Below are 17,980 nucleotides of genomic sequence, written 5' to 3' on the forward strand. Positions count from 1 at the left end.
CATGACGTCACTTCCCTCGTAATGACGCATAGTAACTTAGTAACTGCTTTAAACTATCGGAACAATGGCGGACGCCCTTATGAAATATTTCTCCGACGAGCATAAAAGTGTATCCAGATGAGAAAAACATTATAAATATGATCATGTTTTGACTTTTATAAATTCTGATCACATGACATGAAAAGTTCTAGCCGCATAAAGAATAAAAAGTACCGATTTTCTTTATTTAGAACCACGGTGCTCGCCGTTGCTGGGCGACGTGACATCAGACCAATTCTGACTCCTCTGAATCACTCAGCAGTGTCAGGTAGTTGGGTCTGTTAGATCTAACAGGTGGAGATTATTTTACGGCATGCTAGCGTCTTTCCCAAATGGTAGCAATCAATCCATTAGCGTTACAAAGTTTGAGATCAATTCGGGATCCCTGTATCTCATGGCTCTAAACGTCTACTTATCTTTGATTATTTAATTTTTTCACCCACCAATTTGAAAATTATTTATTTTTAACGTATTTCTCCTCACCAAGTGCTCAGTTTGGCTTTTTCTTACCTTAAAAATCTGGCATAACCGATCTTCTCTTGACACAGCCAGCAATTATTAACGATCGATACAGTAGGATCTGGGAGGATGCGAATCGCGGTTGCGGGGAAGTTGTATCGGTGGTGGAGTTGGTGGTGGTGGTGGTGCCAATTGGTGTGTCGTGTCGTCTACAAGCTTATTGTCGATGGGTGTTCAATTCAGTGTTCAATTTTTCAGCGCTTGTGTTCACTACTCGACGATTTTCGATGGAGAATTCGATCCCAGTTTTTTGTTGTTTTCGTTTTGCAGTTTTGAGCAGTTTGGTTTATTTTGAGCGAGTTTGAAGTGATTGGTCAAAGTGGTTCTTGTAGTGGAGGTACCAAGAAGTGGTTGTTGTTGTTGATATGTTGTTGATAATGTAGCTGTGGAATTATATAATATAATATTATATACTATGCGCAGAGGGAGATAGATAGATAGAGAGAGAGAGAGAGACCGAGTGCTGAGAGAATGGGAAGTTGTGGATTATTTCGTTTGTTTTGATTGGAGTAGATGAGGATGTGCTTCTTCATTCCTCAAGGTAGGATTTTTTGGTTATGTATTTTGACGCTCTTTTTTGTGGTTGTTGTTGGCATTAGCGGTGATTCTGGTTGCTGGTGTGATGGTGGTGGTGGCGGTAGTAGTAGTGATTGTTGTGGAATAGAATTTGATTCTTTGACTGACTGATTGATTGATGGTGTTGATGGTGTTGAATAAGAAGAAGAAGAAGAAGAAGAAGAAGAAGAAGAAGAAGAAGAAGAAGAAGAAGAAGAAGAAGAAAAAAGAAGAAGAAAAAGAAGAAGAAGAAGAAGAAGAAGAAGAAGAAGAAGAAGATGAAGAAGAAGAAGAAAAAGAAGAAAAAAGAAGAAGAAAATCAAAACTTAATTGTTAAAATAAAATAAACAGATCATTTCCATTCATTCGCGTTCATTATAAAACATCTTTGTTGACCATGCAATAATAATTGTATTGAAAATAACAATAACATAAACAACATTCCTTTTATTTAACATGTTAATATTTTAGTATCTACGAATGAAATCACATGCATAAGCCGAAGTGCAGCATAAGCCGAAGTGCAGCGCCGCAACGTAAGCAATTCGGGTTATGCTTCCTGTTCAATACAAATTTGAAAGACAGAAAACTTTGCTTAATTCGAGCATCATCATCATCATCATCATCATCATCATCATCATCATCATCATCATCGTCATCATCTTCATCATCGTCGTCGTCGTCGTTCTGTTGGAGCCCCAATTGTTTTAGGATGTATATACAGTTCACAATTGCATGTTCTTTCTCTCCTACACACATTGTGAGCGGTGTATAGTTGGTGTTCCTGGATAAGACTTTTTACTCATATTATTTACGTTACTCGGGTGTAAAATGAGTACCTGGCGTTTTCAGCGTTGTCTATGTCGAAAAAAAAAGGTGTAATTTAGCCTAAAAAGGCGTTATGTCTCGTTCTACATTCTAAATATTGAAGAATACTCGTGAAGTGCTTTGTGCAAGTTTAGTGGATATTGCGCTATATAAAATGCTCGAATGATTGAAAGAATCCAGCAAGTCATTTGAAGCTGAAGGTTTATAGGCCTATACCGTGCGGCGATGTGGTCTTGTGGTAGGACACTCGCTTTCGGATCGGAAGGTCCTGGGTTCGAGCCTCGCTAGCTCGGCGCATAGTTGAGTCCTTGGAAAACACTCTTTACTCTTTACAGACGCTAGTTGTGAACGATACTATCTACATTAAATGGACGATACAAGTTACATACAATGCTTGAATACAATAAATTTCTTCACAACAACTATAATTTGGATTTACAGGATCCAAATCACACTGATATAATTACCATTTGGAGAGGATGGGATGCACATTTCTCTTGATGCCTTCCTTCTACTCCGGTCTGCAAGATTTATCGATAGCCCGTGCTTTGATTGAGATATTGGATCATTCACCGAGTTTCACTCACTGTGCCCAAGTGCTCGTGCACGCTCGCCGGTCTCTATGGATTATATGTAGGATTCTATTAATGTATGTATATGTGTGTGTGTGTGTGTGTGTGTGTGTGTAGGAGAGAGAGAGAGAGGGGGGGGGGAGAGAGAGAGGGGGGGGGGAATGAGAGAGAAAGGTCAGAGAGATATAGATAGATAGAGGGTCAGAGAGATAAAAAAATAGCGAAGGGGTGGAGGGGGTGGGGGGGGTGGGTCAGAGAGATTAAGTAAGACAAAGGGTCAATGAGAGAGAGAGTGTGTGTGTGTGTGTGTTTGAGAGAGAGAGAGAGTGTGTGTGTGTGTGTGTGTGTGTTTGAGAGAGATAGTGTGTGTGTGTGTGAAAGAGAGAGAGAGGAAGAGAGTGTATGTGTGTGTGTGTGTTTGAGACAGATGGTGTATATGTCTGTGTGTGTGAAAGAGAGAGAGAAAGAGAAAGGGGGAGATAGAGAAAAAGAGAGAGAGAGAGAGCGAGAGAGAGAGAGAGATAGAGAGAGGGGGAGAAGAGAGAGAGAGAGAGAGAGAGAGAGAGAGAGAGAGAGAGAGAGATTTCTCAAATATTGAAAAATTAAATGCCTAAATGTGTGTTTGTTTAATTCTATTATTATTTTCTCATCTGCCTGTTAGGATGCATATGTGCGCACGCGCGTGTGAGTGCTTGTTCATGTGCAGAAATGTGTGAGTCCTTGTATGGTGTGTGTATGTGTGTGCGAGTTTATGAGCAGAGGTCAGGGTGATGTGTGGTGACGTCATTGAAGATGCTGTGATGTGAAAAGAATGTGTCACGGAGTGATGCTATTACAGTGATTCATCTCTCCCCCCCCCCCCCCCCTCCAACCCGTTCTCTCTCTCTCTCTCTCTCTCTCTCTCTCTCTCTCTCTCTCTCTCTCTCTCTCTCTCTCTCTCTCTCTCTCTCTTTCTCTGTGTGTGTGTATGTGTGTGTATGTGTGTGTGATTGTGTGATAATGCTATTACAGTGATTCATCTCTCCCTTTCCCGTTCTCTATCTCTCTCTCTCTCTCTCTCTCTCTCTCTCTCTCTCTCTCTCTTCCTCTCTCTCTTTCTCTCTCTCTTTCTCTTTCACACACACACACACACACCCACACACAATCTCTCTCTCAAACACATACACACACTCTCTTTGTGTGTGTGTGTGTGTATGTGTGTGAGTGTGTGTGTGTGTGAACGTGTGTGAGTGTGTGTGTGTGCGTGCGTGAGTGATAATGCTATTACAGTGATTCATCTCTCCCTTTCCCTCCCCACCCTCCACACCGTTCTCTCTCTCTCTCTCTCTCTCTCTCTCTCTCTCTCTCTCTCTCTCTCTCTCTCCCTCTGTATGCGCGTGCGTGCGTTTGTGTGTATGTCAGTCTATCAGTCTGTCTGTCTCTCACTGACTTTGCAATTGTGATCCCTCATCTCAATTCATTATTATGTCGAGCCGAACCAGATTCTAAACAGTCAAATTAAAGTTGTATTTTTAAAGTAGTCCTTTAGTGTCATTAACCAATGGAGCCCGAATTTGTCCCGGTTTCTCTCGTGTGAAACGGACAATAGCAATTGTTTGCTACCCTTTGAATAGGACGCTAATCTATTGCAAAGTACTTTCCGCCAGATCTAACAGACCCAGCTAATCAATCTCTGCTGCGTGGACATTGAGAGGTAGGGGGGAATCAGAAAACATCTCGACTGCACCCGGGATCGACATCGACCCCTTTGTTTGATTGTGAGGCGGGTGCTCTACCAACTAAGCTATCGGGACGCCCCCCCCCCTCCCCCAAAAAAATTATTATTATCTAATTAAATCTAAAATGGTCAATAATTTGAATTATTGTTATTTAACATTCTAATAATATCCATTATCCTTCATATCGTCCTCCACTGTCCAGTAGCAAGACTTGCAGGTAGTCCCGAAACAATTCTTAAGGCAGAGAAAGACTTCTCAAACTGGTTTGATGAAATGAATGGAGGCGAAGCCTTACGCTACTACTACTTCTACTACTACTACTACTACTACTACTACTACTACTACTACTACTACTACTACTACTACTACTACTACTACTACTACTACTACTACTACTACTACTACTTCTACTACTACTCCTACTACAGGGGCAGCGTGGCTCAGCGGTATGGTCTTTGCTTCGTACCCGAAAGGTCCCGAGTTCGACTACCTGCCTTGTTGTGTGGCCTTGAACAAGTCACCTCGCTCTAGCTCACTTTGTGGCGCTGCACTGCAGCTAACGCCTGGGTTATTCCAGTCTTCCCTTGGAATAGAACCTAAAGACAAATTTCCATATGGGGATTAATAAAGGGATTTTATTTGTGACTATTCTCCTCAATAAAACATACAAACTCAACCCAGGTCTGATGGTCATGACTATACATTCCATTTTTAGCATCTAAATCATCCCGACATAATACCGTTTTGTATCGAGGGGTCACAATTTATTCTAGAAAGATGTCCCCGACCGACTACGTGGTCAAGTGGTATGACATTTGCTTTGGGTCGGAAGGTCCTGGAATCTTACTTGGAGGGGTGGAATAAATGTATTCCTTCATGTCTTTGTATTTATTAAACTCGTTATATTTTTATCGTGCAATAACACATACTCACAAGTCTGTTGTGTAATTTGGCACGATAAAAATAACTCGTTTACTAAATACAAAGAAATAAAAGAATCGTATATTATTCGACTCCCTTCCAAGCTCGCCTATTGATTCCAATGGCTGATCATCACCACCATCATCTCAAGACATCAACAGTTATGATGATTAGTGTATAATATATTCCTAACCCCCTCCCCCCCCTCCCTCCCCCTTCCCCTCATCACCACCACCACCTCATTCCAGTGCCATTTATTTTATTATTTGGCTTGTCAAAACATCAAAGGACAGCTTGATTTGCCCAGAGCTAAATAACCGCCGTACACCAACAAACGCTTTTTTTAAAAAAAATCTCTTTTGACCTGAAATATTTTTCTTCTAATATCAGCAGGTTCAAACAGGCTTTTAAACCCGGTTCTTCACATAAATCTCCCAACTTTAATTTTTTTTCAAAATTTCGACGAAGTTAAGATTTTGATACTTGAAGCACAAGAAAAACAAAACAATTAATAATAATTCTGTTCAAAACTTCTGGAAAAAAAGTAGTTTCATCTTGACGAGGCAATAAGACCTCGAGAAATTACCCTTTGATATTAATAATATATAATTAGTAGTCTCTGTGGATTCGCCGTGTTTGCCTGGTTAGTGTGTGTGTGTGTGTGTGTGTGTGTGTGTGTGTGTGTGTGTGTGTGTGGGGGGGGTGAGAGAGAGAGAGAGAGAGAGAGAGAGAGAGAGAGAGAGAGAGAGCTTGTGTGTTTGTGTTTGTGTGTGTAGCTTATTTATCAAGTTATTTCACGGCCTGTCATCGTCTTCATCATCATCATCATCATCATCATCATCATCATCATCATCATCATCATCATCATCATCATCATTATTATTATTATTATTATATTATTAATATTATTATTATTATTATTATTATTATTATTATTATTATTATTATTATTATTATTATTATTGTTATTATTGTTATTATTATTATTATTATTATTATATTATTATTATTATTATTATTATTATTATTATTATTATTATTGTTATTATTATTATTATTCACCGCCATTATCATCATCATCATCATCATCATCATCATCATCATCATCATCATCATAATTATTAAAATTCTTACTTTGTATTACGTAACTTGTTTGCATTCCATCAAAATATAGGGATAATTATTGTGTTTTCTGTTACCATGGAATCAGTGTAAAAAAAAAAAAGAAGTAAAATAAATAAGAAATTTCATATCAAATTAACAACATTTTGGCAAGGAATTCAACAACTATCGTGGAATGTTTTTTGTAAATATAAAAAAAGTGAAAATATAAAAAATACAAAGACAAGAGTACTCATAACAATTTACAAGGGATCTCTCGCCTACAGCGACACTTAACGTGTTGAAGGAAACGAGTAAAAAAAAAACTTTTTTAATAATAATAATAATAATAAACAAAAATTTTAAATAGATAAGAGAAAAGGATATGACCTAACTGGCAAAATCCACTACCACCACTTTTTTCCAGCATCACAACCAGCACAACAACAACGACGACGACAACAATAACAACAACAACAACGGGAACAGCGGCCGCAACGCTGTTATCAACATAGAGGAACATAAAGAATAATAATGCCAAATAAAGGTAACTTTTAAAAACAAAAACAATAACAACAACATTGTAAAGTAATGCAACAACAACAACAACAACAATAACAATAACAACAACAACAACGGGAACAGCGGCCGCAACGCTGTTATCAACATAGAGGAACATAAAGAATAATAATGCCAAATAAAGGTAACTTTTAAAAACAAAAACAATAACAACAACATTGTAAAGTAATGCAACAACAACAACAACAACAACAACAACAAGTAACACAACTACAATACTAATCACAAGAAAAAAACCCAACTTGTTTGTTAACCCCATAGCGACCAACATCGCCATAAAATGGCGACATCAGAGACCAGCATGATTTGCCACGGGCGCCAGACTCACATAATTGCCAAGAGGTAATTGGACCATCATGAAGGGTCATTCCCATAATTCAATATCGACGCCGGGGATTCCCTTTTGGTCGTGACGTAGGCTGGGGGGACAAGACAGAAAAGACAGACATTTTTACCTCCAGGACTTTAGGTACATTCGTTTACATGATGATAACTCCCGTTTGTCTTGAGTCTGCGAGACAGACATTGACGTCACCCAGAAATGTTGTGTATGAGACGAGACAAATTTATACAAATGGAAAATTGTTTGTAAATTAAACAAAAAAAAAACAAAAAAAAACAAACAAACTAAAAAAAAAAACCAGCTTTATATCTCCTATATTTTATTTCCTTCTTAGTTTTTCTGCATTTTGTATTTTGTTTTGTTTTCTATTTTAATTTTTTTTCAGCGTGGGTTTGTTTTTATTTTTATCTTTGCTTTTTTTTTGGGAGGGGGGGGTGGTGGTGTTGTTTTTTTTCTTATTCGTTTGGCAGTTTTGTTTGTTTTGTTTTGTTTTTGTTTTTTGTTTTTTTAAGGAGGGGGGGGTGTTAGTTTGAAATTGGGGGTGGGTGGAGGGGAGTTGGTTTTTTTTGTTTGTTTGTTTGTTTGTTTGTTGTTTTTTTTTTTGGTGTGTTTTGGAATAATGTTTTCCAAATGTTCGCCCAGCATTGCTTGATGCTCTGACAACAAAATCAATCATGCGATCAATGCTTCCCTTCTATTCTACTTCATAACTAAAAATGAGGAATAGGAATTCTGTAAGAATAACGGAATACAACTATACTCAATAAAAACAAAACATAGATTAACAAGCAAAAAAAAAAAAACAACAACAAAAACAAAAACAAAAAAAACAAAAACAATACAAGACCAAAACCAAAACCAGACACGAGCCAGCAATGACAAATGAAGATGACGATAATGATGACGATGAGCATGATGATGGCATGCTACACCTGCTGCTGCTGCTGCTGCTGTTGATGATGATGATGATGATGATGATGATGATGATGATGATGACGACGACGACGATGATGATGATGATGATAATGACGACGACGACGACGACGAGGAGGATGATGATGGTAACTCCCACGAGTCAACAACAAAACAAGCTGGGAGTTTGGCATTTCATTTGTGTGTGTTTCTGTGTGTCATCCCCGGTGTAGTAAGGATCTTCATAGCGTGTTGACGAATCGCATATAAAGAGGATTGCCATCGCCTTATAATGACAAAATGCCAGATCTTGCCAAGGACTTACGACTACTCAGATTCTTGTAAAGTAGTGCGGGCGGTCCTTGGCAAGCTTAAGGACAACGGTCCTACGGTCCTTGGGAAATGAAGACCGCAAGGACCGGTCTCTAGACCGGTCCGTTCATTCTTGAACCGTTAAAGACCGCTACACGATGAAAACCGTGGCCTACAGGAGTAAAACACACGGAGTAGTCACACTCATTTCAAATTGTAACCTAATTAGAGAAGAGGGGTGATGCCTTCTTTATTTGCTCACCGTACTTCATTGTTACTTCGATAATTTAATAAAATTTGAAATTTATCCCCATTAACGGAGATAATGGCATCGCCCAAGGCGTTGATCGAGTTGTTCGTGGCGTTGATACACACACGCAACTCCTACCCCCCCCCCCCCTCCCCCCCCCACACACACACAGAGGGCAGCGAGCATTGAAGAGTAAGAGAGAGACATGAAGTTATAATAAGAGGGGTGGATGAGGTGATAAGAGGGGTCGATGGTGACTTTTCGCCAGATCTAACAAACTCAGCTACCCATTCATTGCTGAGTAGACAGGGATTCAGAAAAAAATCGACTGCACCCGGATCGATCTCTGGCCCTTTGCGTATAAAGAGAGTGCTCTATCAACTGAGCTATCGGGGTCCCCAAATATTCTATTGGACCTTTTAAAAATACAGACGTTATAACTGGTTTTTTTGGACGGAAGAAACTAATGAAACTCATATTACTAGATTAGTTAAAACACCAAACGAAATTTTAATATTATTGTATTATTTTAAATGACAACAATGCGATAGAAAGGAGTGGCGACAAGAGATGGACAAAAGAAAACAAAAAATCAGACTTGCAACTTGCTAGGTTCGACACACACACACACACACACACACACACACACACACACATCTTTAGTAGTCACATACATTTCAAACAATAACCCATTAGAGAAGAGGGGTCATGCCTTCATCATAGATCATTGTCATTGCGATCATTATGGTGTAGTAAATTTTGAAATTTACCCCGTATAATGGAATCGTCCAAGGCGTGCGCCTCCTGTTCCCCCCATCTCACACACGAAAGGGCGGTTTGCGGAGTGGAGGGAGGTGGTCGTCTGCCTCTATGGTCGTCTGTGTCGTTTAGTGTATGGCAAAGAGGGGTGGGTGCGATTAATTAAGTGGGATGGGTGGTGATTGGTGGAAGATAGGCAAAGGACCGAGGCAACGAATCGCTGGGGAAGTAGTATGGCGCGAGACCGTTGAAAGGTGATAAGAAGTGAGGACCGCCGGCGGTCTTCCTCTTTGGGACTGGACCACGGTTCACAGCTAAAAGACCGTGGGACCGGTCCTCGGTCCGGTCCTCAGCGCGGCACTATTGTAAAGGTGATCAGATCATAATTTTACTCCCTCCCATTCTGAAGAGCTTTTCTTTTTAACCAGTTATCTGTCGTACTCTGAAATTTCTGTAGTCCTTCGGAGCCGTAAGGCTCGTGGAGCCGGAGTTTATCCCGGTTTCTATAGCGTGAAACGGACAATAGCAATTGCTTACTTTCCTTTGGATAGGACGCTGGTCTATCGCAAAGGACTTTCCGCCAAATTTATCAGACTCAGCTACCCATTCACTGTTGGGTGGACATGGGGAGGGGGGGGGGTCAGATATATAGTATGAAACAGACAATACCAATCGCTTGCTGCCATTCGACAAGGACGCCAGTCTATCGCAAAGTACTTTCCGCCAAGTCTAACCGATACCCAGCTACCTAACGACTGCTGGGACAGAAACAAAATATCTCGACTTCACCCGGAATTGATCTCGGTGTCTTTGCGTGTGAAGTTATTGCTTTACAACCTTAGATATCTAGACCCCCCTATGTAAATAGTGAGTGTATACACACACACACACACACACACACACACACACACAAACATGATGTAAGGGATTTCGATTTCATTTTTACGCATTCCATTTGAATTTATTGATTTATCCTCGAAAAGAATATAAACAAATATCCCACTCCTCTTTCTTTCGTCACCCTCTTCTTCTCCCCCCCCCCCCCCACCCCTTCCATTTGCCTCTTTCTCATCTTATCAACCAATTCCCCCACCTTCTTCATATCGTATCTTCCACACCTCTCTTTCTCTTCTCACATCCTCCTCCTCTTTCTCTTACACCTTTTCTTCCTTCTCCTTCTCTACCGTCTGCCCCTCTCTTCTCCTCCTCCTCCTCCTTCTTCTTCTTCTTCTTCTTCTTCTTCTTCTTCTTCTTCTTCTTCTTCTTCTTCTTCTTCTTCTTCTTCTTCTTCTTCTTCTTCTTCTTCTTCTTCTTCTTCTCATCCTCCCCCTCTTCCCTCCTCCTCCTCCCCCACCTCTTTTCATTTTCTCCTTCTTTTTTTTTTTCTTCCTTCCCTTTTACCCCACAGACATTTGTTTGTTTACAATAGATACCAATAACCTCATTAACTAATGTTTTATCATTGTTATGCCGTGATTCATTCATTCCTGCTCTCAATTGCTTATCTCCCTTTTATTATCATTAGATTATCTCCCATACCTACATCAATAGATTGGGTCTTCCATTCATTCAACCACCCAGACCTTATCGTATTGATCTTATTCTTACAATCTATCCGCTATCCACCCACTCTCATAGCCATCAATACAATTCTGCCGTACTTACTCGGAAACAAAAAATAACCCCCCCCCCCCCCCCCCCCCCCCAAAAAAAAAAAAGACGTTTTCAAATTTTGGCCAGAAAACTCAACCTTCAATATCAATCGATTAAAATTACTCTCATCTTGTAAATAAAATATCAAACCTGGGACTTCCACGAAGACTTCACTGAAGTCCCAAGTTTGAGGGTTTTTGACAAGATGAGGGTAATTTTAATCGATCGATATTTAAAACACGAATTTTTTGGCCAAAATTTGCAAATGTATTTTTTTAAGAATATGCCTGATTTCCCCTTGCAACTCATCGACAAAACAGTTTTATTTCATTTTGACCAGAAATCTTTTACTTCAAATATCCATCAATTGAAACAACTCTCAACAAACCAAAAACCCTCAAACCTGAGATTTCAAACATTCAAGTTTTAGGTTTAAGATTGTGTGTGTGTGTGTGTGTGTGTGTGTGTGTGTGTGTGTGTGTGTGTGTGCGGCTTGTTGTATGACACTCGCTTTCAAATCGGAAGGTCCTGGGTTCGAGCCTCGCTCGGCGCATAGATGAGTCCTTGGAACAGGCTCTTTACTCACATTCTCTCACCTTACTGAGATGTAAAATGAGTACCTGGACATTAACAGCGTTGTCTCTGTCGGAAAAAATTGTAATATCTACTAACAGGCGTCTCGTTCTACACGTTATGTGTTGGTGTTGGTCAATGACCCTTTGTAAAGCGGTTTGAGCACGTTTAGTGGATATTGCGCTATTTCAAAGCTATTTTTTATTTTATTTTATGTTTTTGTTTTTTGTTTTGTTTTGTTTTGTTTTTTGGACAAGTTTGTTCTTGTTCGTCTTAATTCATGGATTAAAAAAAAATTTGAGGTGGATAAAAGTTTTCTAGTCAAAAAAAAATTGTTGTTGTGTTTTGCCAGTGTTCGACAGAATTCAATTTCTCTTGTTCCATTGTGCTTCAAACAAATATATTATTGTCCTTGCCGACAAAAGAAGAATTTCATCCCCTACCCACACACCCCCCCCCCCCCCCCCCCACCCCAGCGAAGATATCCCTTGTTAATTTAACCACGACTCCCCCCCCCCCCCCCCCACCCTCAACCCCTTTACACCCCATCCACTAAGAAATGAAAAGAAAAATACAATTCCGCCATACTCTCGGAAAAATACATATTAAAAAATTTGACCAGAAAACTCGTCCTTCAAATATCGATTGATTTAAATGACTCTCATCTTCGCCAAAACTCTCAAACTCGGGACTTCGCCGAAGTCCCGGAATTGAGAGTTTTTGCCAAGACGAGGGTAATTTAAATCGATCGATATTTGAAGGACGAGTTTGCTGGCCAAATTTTCAAATATGGCTTTTCAAGAGTACGACAGAATTATTCAATCATTTCGAAATTTGGCCAGACTCCCAAGGGTTTGCTATTTTGTTTTAATTTTTTTTTTTTTTTTACATTATCCCAATAATTCTGAAGCAGGAAATAATTGAGTTTAGTTGCAACAATAATAACATTTGTTTCGATTTGTTTTCCTTTATTCTATATAATAATATTATTTGCATTTCTAGAATGTCCGTATCCTCCTCTTCCATCACATAATATCCCTATCATCAGGGGAGGGAGGGGGGGGGGGTAAGGTAACGTTATACAGTACTCGCTGCATTCTATCACGCCAATTCCAGCCCGTTCTGCAATACGAGACGCTGTTGGAGCTAAGTGACCCGAATTTATAGATGGAACGAACCTGACGTCACTCAGCTTTTTATTGTGCGCCCAGAGCTTTATTGTGTTGGATAGGCGCTATATGCGTAGCTGAATAAATTGCATTATTATTATTATTATTATTATTATTATTATTATTATTATTATTATTATTATTATTATTATTATTATTATTATTATTATTATTATTATTATCACACCAAAATGCAGCGTTCACCAGAAAAAATATAGCTCGCACAACGAGCCTCCTGTGATGTAGGATCATTTCATTAGTGTCAAAGTTCAAGCATATTATTGTTTACACCAAGATATTTCACGACCTTGGGGAAGTGGTTGTAGGAGTGGATGGGTGATGATTGGTTGGGTTGGGGGGGGGGGGGCGGGAAGGAAGATGATACGGTATTGAACACCACAAACTTGTAGATCAAGCCCCCCCCCCCCCTCCCCCCGACTTACTACTTGGATCACTCGACAGGCAATGCTTCCATTTAGGTATGGGGGGGGGGTGGGGGGGGGGAGGGGCGGGGCTGTAAAGTTATTGATTTGTTATAAGTTTTTTGCGTGATGCGTGCGTGAATGTGTTTATATATGTCTGTGAGTATGAGTATGTGTGTGTGTGTAGGTGTGTGTGTGTGTGTGTGTGAGAGAGAGAGAGAGAGAGAGAGAGAGAGAATGTACGTGTATGTGTTTGTTTGTTTGTGTGCTTGTATTTGACAGAGGTTAAGGAATAGAAAGGGAGATAGCAGAAGAAGACGACGACGAATAAGAAATAATAGTAGTAGTAGTAGTAGTAGTAGTAGTAGTAGTAGTAGTAGTAGTAGTAGTAGTAGTAGTAGTAGTAGTAGTAATAGTAATAATAGTAGTAGTAGTAGTAGTAGTAGTAGTAGTAGTAGTAGTAGTAGTAGTAGTAGTAGTAGTAGTAGGTTGTTGTTGTTGTTTGATTTGTTGTTATTGTTGTTGTGTTGTTGTAATAGTAGTAGTAGTAAGTAGTAGTGTAGTAGTAGTAGTAGTAGTAGTAGTAGTAGTAAAGTATAGTAGTAGTAGTAGTAGTAGTATAGTAGTAAGTAAGTTAGTAGTAGTAGTAGTAGTAGTAGTAGTAGTAGTAGTAGAGTAGTAGTAGGAGTAGAGGAGAGGAGGAGGAGGAGGAGAGGAGAAGAAGAAGAAGAAGAAGAAGAAGAAGAAGAAGAAGAAGAAGGACAAAGTGTTTGTGAATGGCGGATGAGGAGGAGAAAAGAAATATTTTTATTGATTATTTCCTTCAAAACGAATGAAATAGAAAAGTGAAATAAGTTGTTTCTAATTGTCACAGGAATGAATTGTGCGTACGTGCGCGCGCAAATTGGTACATAATTTGTGCATGAGTGTGTGTGTGTGTGTGTGTGTGTGTGTGTGTGTGTGTGTGTGTGCGTGCGTGCGTGTGGCAGAGAGGGACAGAGAGAGAGAGAGAGAGAGAGAGAGAGAGAGATACAAAAAGAGAGAGAGAGAGAGAGAGAGAGAGAGAGAGAGAGAGAGAGAGAGAGAGAGCTAGAGAGAGAGAGAGAGAGAGAGAGAGAGAGAGAGAGAATTTGTATGTTTGTGTTGATCAATATACAAAAGGACATATTATGTATAGAAAACTGTGGGCTGAGGCAAAATTTGATTAAACTACACATTCGTGCCTTATCGGTTTTAGTGGGCTGAATGTCGTAAAATTGGGAGACTCCTTTAATGGGGTTTTTTTATTTCCTGGTCTGTGAGGAAATGATGACGTTGATGATGATGATGATGATGATGATGATGATGATGATGATGATGAATGATATGAATAATAATAATAATGATAATAATATTAATAATGATAATATAATAAAAATTAATAATATAATAATAATAATATAATAATAATAATAATAATAATAATAATAATAATAATAATAATAATAATGATGATAATAATAATAAATGATAATAAATAGATAAATGATCAAATAAATAGATAAATAAGAAATTAAATAAGAAAATAAATAACGATGATTATAATTTTTTTTAACTTGGGCTTTTATATCACGCAATATCCACTAAACGTGCTCAAATCGCTTTACAAACATCAACACTTAACATGTAGACGAAACAAGACGCCTGTTAGGCGATATCGCAATTTTTTTCGGACAGAGACAAGTTACGACGTTAGGTATATTTACCCTGATACGTGCATGAAAGAATGTGAGTTAAGAGTCTTTTCCAAGGACTCAACTATGTGCCAAGCGAAGCTCGAACCCAGGACTTGTCGATCGGAAAGCGAGTGTCATATCACAAAACCACATAGCCGCACAAATAAATTAATAAATTCCCTTTATTTATCCCCAATGGGAAATTTGTCTTTAGGGTCTATTCCGACATGCAATTATTTGCAGGTCTGATAACCCAATTCCTTATGGGCTCATTGTTGTAATGGAAATCTCAAAAAATGACGCATTACAACAATATTCAAAGAGGCACATAAGTGGGTTCGGATGTCAGACCTGCATAATATGTATACGTCGGCCTTTTCCTATTCTATTTTTTGTTTGTTTGTTTTGTTTTGTTTTGTTTTGTTGTTTTGTTGGGGTTTTTTTTTTTTGGACAATTTCGTATTTTATCGAGTCTTGCTCGGTTTTAAAAAGATTGAATCCCTGTATATTTGTTAGTGATAGATCGATAGGTTATCAGCTACAACTGCCTTCAGGGCATCATTGAGTAAGAGGTTTTTTTGGTATAATCTTAATGATTTTATTTTTCTTTGGAGTTTTAGATTTGCCTAGGGGTAAGCAATGCGTAAGATATAAGCAATGCTAGAATTAACCGTGTTTTAAGTGTCTGACTGATGTGAAGGGCAGGAGGAGGAGGAGAAAGTAGGAAAAGAAGAAGAAGAAGAAGAAGGAGAAGGAGAAGGAGGAGGAGGAGGAGGAGGAGGAGGAGGAGGAGGAGGGAGGAGGAGGAGGAGGAAGAAGAAGAGAGAAGAAGAAGAAGAAGAAGAAGGAAGAAGAAGAAGAAGAAGAAGAAGAAGAAGAAGAAGAAGAAGAAAGAGAAGAAGAAGAAGAAGAAGAGAAGAAGAAGAGAGAAGAAGAAGAAGAAGAGAAGAAGAAGAAGAAGAAGAAGAAGAAGAAGAGAGAAGATAGAAGAAGGAAGAGAGAGGAAGAGAAGAGAGGAAAAGGGGAAAAGGTAAGTGAAGGGGATATGGTGAAACATGTAAGGAAAGCGCAAAATGAAAAAGAAGAAAAAGGTATTGTTGAGAGTAAGCAAGCAGGCGGAGGAGGGGAGGGGGAAGCTATTGAGGATTTATATGTATAATATGTATATATTAAAGCGCAATTAAATGAATAATTGGAGAGATAGAGAAGAGGCGGAGGAGAGGGAGAGGATAAAATGAATAGATAGAGAGATGAAGAGAGAGAAGAGAGAAGAAGATATGATTATGAGAGAGAGAGAGAGAGAGAGAGAGGAGAAAGGAGAGGAAGAAGAGAGAAGGGGGGTGGTCTGAATTTTTCGGAAATTGAGATAAATAAGGACCTTCCGATCCGAAAGCGAGTGTCATACCATTAGACCACATAGCCGCATCTATATAGATAGATAGATGAGTGAAGTGGGGGGGGGGGGGGGGGGGATTTGTTAAATGTATGTGGTACCTACAGGGTACTGCCTAGCCACAATGTCATTGCGTGTCCTTTCAACTTGCGTGAGTTTCTCATCTTTCAGAGGAAATTATGGGCAATTATTTCCTTACCCTGTCGATAAGTGTCCCCGCGTCTCACAAAAGCTCCTTGATAACCTAATTAGTTGGCCACAATTACCACATAATGTACCAGCATTCACTGACAGTCTGTAGGGCTACCACCTACATAACACTTTCTTCTTCTTCTTCTTCTTCTTCTTCTTCTTCTTCTTCTTCTTCTTCTTCTTCTTCTTCTTCTTCTTCTTCTTCTTCTTCTTCTTCTTCTTCTTCTTCTTCTTCTTCTTCTTCTTCTTCTTCTTCTTCTTCTTCTTCTTCTTCTTCTTCTTCTTCTTCTTCTTCTTCTTCTTCTTCTTCTTCTTCTTCTTCTTCTCTTCTTCTTCTTCTTCTTCTTCTTCTCTTCTTCTTCTTCTTCTTCTTCTTCTTCTCCTTCTCCTCCTCTTCCTTCTTTTTCTTCTTCTTCTTCTTTCCTCCTCCTCCTTCTCTTCCTCCTCCTCCTCCTCCTCCTCCTCCTACTACTACTACTACTACTACTACTACTACTACTACTACTACTACTACTACTACTACTACTACTCCTTCCCCGTCCTTTTTCTTCGACTGACTAAGAATTTATCTTCTGACAATATTTTTAAATTTAATTTCGAAAAAAAAAACAATTAACCACAATAAAATGAAATTATACCGGTTACTGGCTGGTTGGGTGACAATGCTCGGAAAATCCCGGCTTTATGCCCTTGGGTAAGGCACTTTACACACGAAGTCGACGATTTCTCGAGTATTTATAGAGCGTAAAATCCACTAAACGTGCTCAAAGCGGTTTACAAGGGATCCCTGGCTAACAGCAACACTTAACATGTAGGACGAGACATGACGCCTGCTGGGCGATATTATCAATTTTTACATGACGCCTATTGGGCGATATTATCAATTTTTACATGACGCCTATCGGGCGATATTATCAATTTTTTACATGACGCCTATTGGGCGATATTATCAATTTTTATATGACGCCTATTATCATGTTTTTTTTTTTGCCGACAGAATTATGTAATACTCATAACTACCAGGCACTCATTTTACGTACGAGTATAGTGAGATATTTTAAGTAAAGAGCATTTTCCAATGACTCAACTATGCGCCGCTCAGAGCGGGAATCGAACCCTGGATCTTCCGGACCGAATACAAGTGTCATACCACAAGACCGCATAGCCGCACAAACCCCTAGATAAAAATCTTGAAAGAATGCTAGTTTAAACAGGTGCAGAATAAAACTGAAATTTGATTCTAGATGTCCTGCTTGGGAAATAAATGAAACGATATAACGTGCAACGCACAAAACTGTGTGTAACCGTGAACGTTTATAGTCTGATTGACATAATATGTTGAGAACTAATCACCAAAATGGCTGTCTATGAACAATAACAAAGAGCTGAATGACGTCAATTTTGTTCCAGCTATAAAATTATTTTAAGACTGCACGTTTAAACAGGTGCATTGTG

General features: G+C 39.1%; 1 protein-coding gene across 1 annotated transcript in view; it reads left to right on the top strand.

The window, feature by feature from the left end:
- The first annotated feature begins 745 nt into the window (after positions 1–745).
- The window catches only part of LOC144974198 (uncharacterized), a 50,965-nt gene continuing 33,730 nt past the window's right edge, over positions 746–17,980 (top strand). Inside the window, exon 1 of the mRNA XM_078917117.1 lies at positions 746–1,099. The gene's annotated coding sequence lies outside the window, so the exon portion shown is untranslated. The remainder of the gene's footprint in view (positions 1,100–17,980) is intronic.

Source organism: Berghia stephanieae, chromosome 5 (assembly GCF_034508935.2).
Source record: "Berghia stephanieae isolate SIO BIC M18660-M18661 chromosome 5, UCSD_Bste_1.3, whole genome shotgun sequence".
Taxonomy (NCBI): Eukaryota; Metazoa; Mollusca; class Gastropoda; order Nudibranchia; family Aeolidiidae; genus Berghia; species Berghia stephanieae.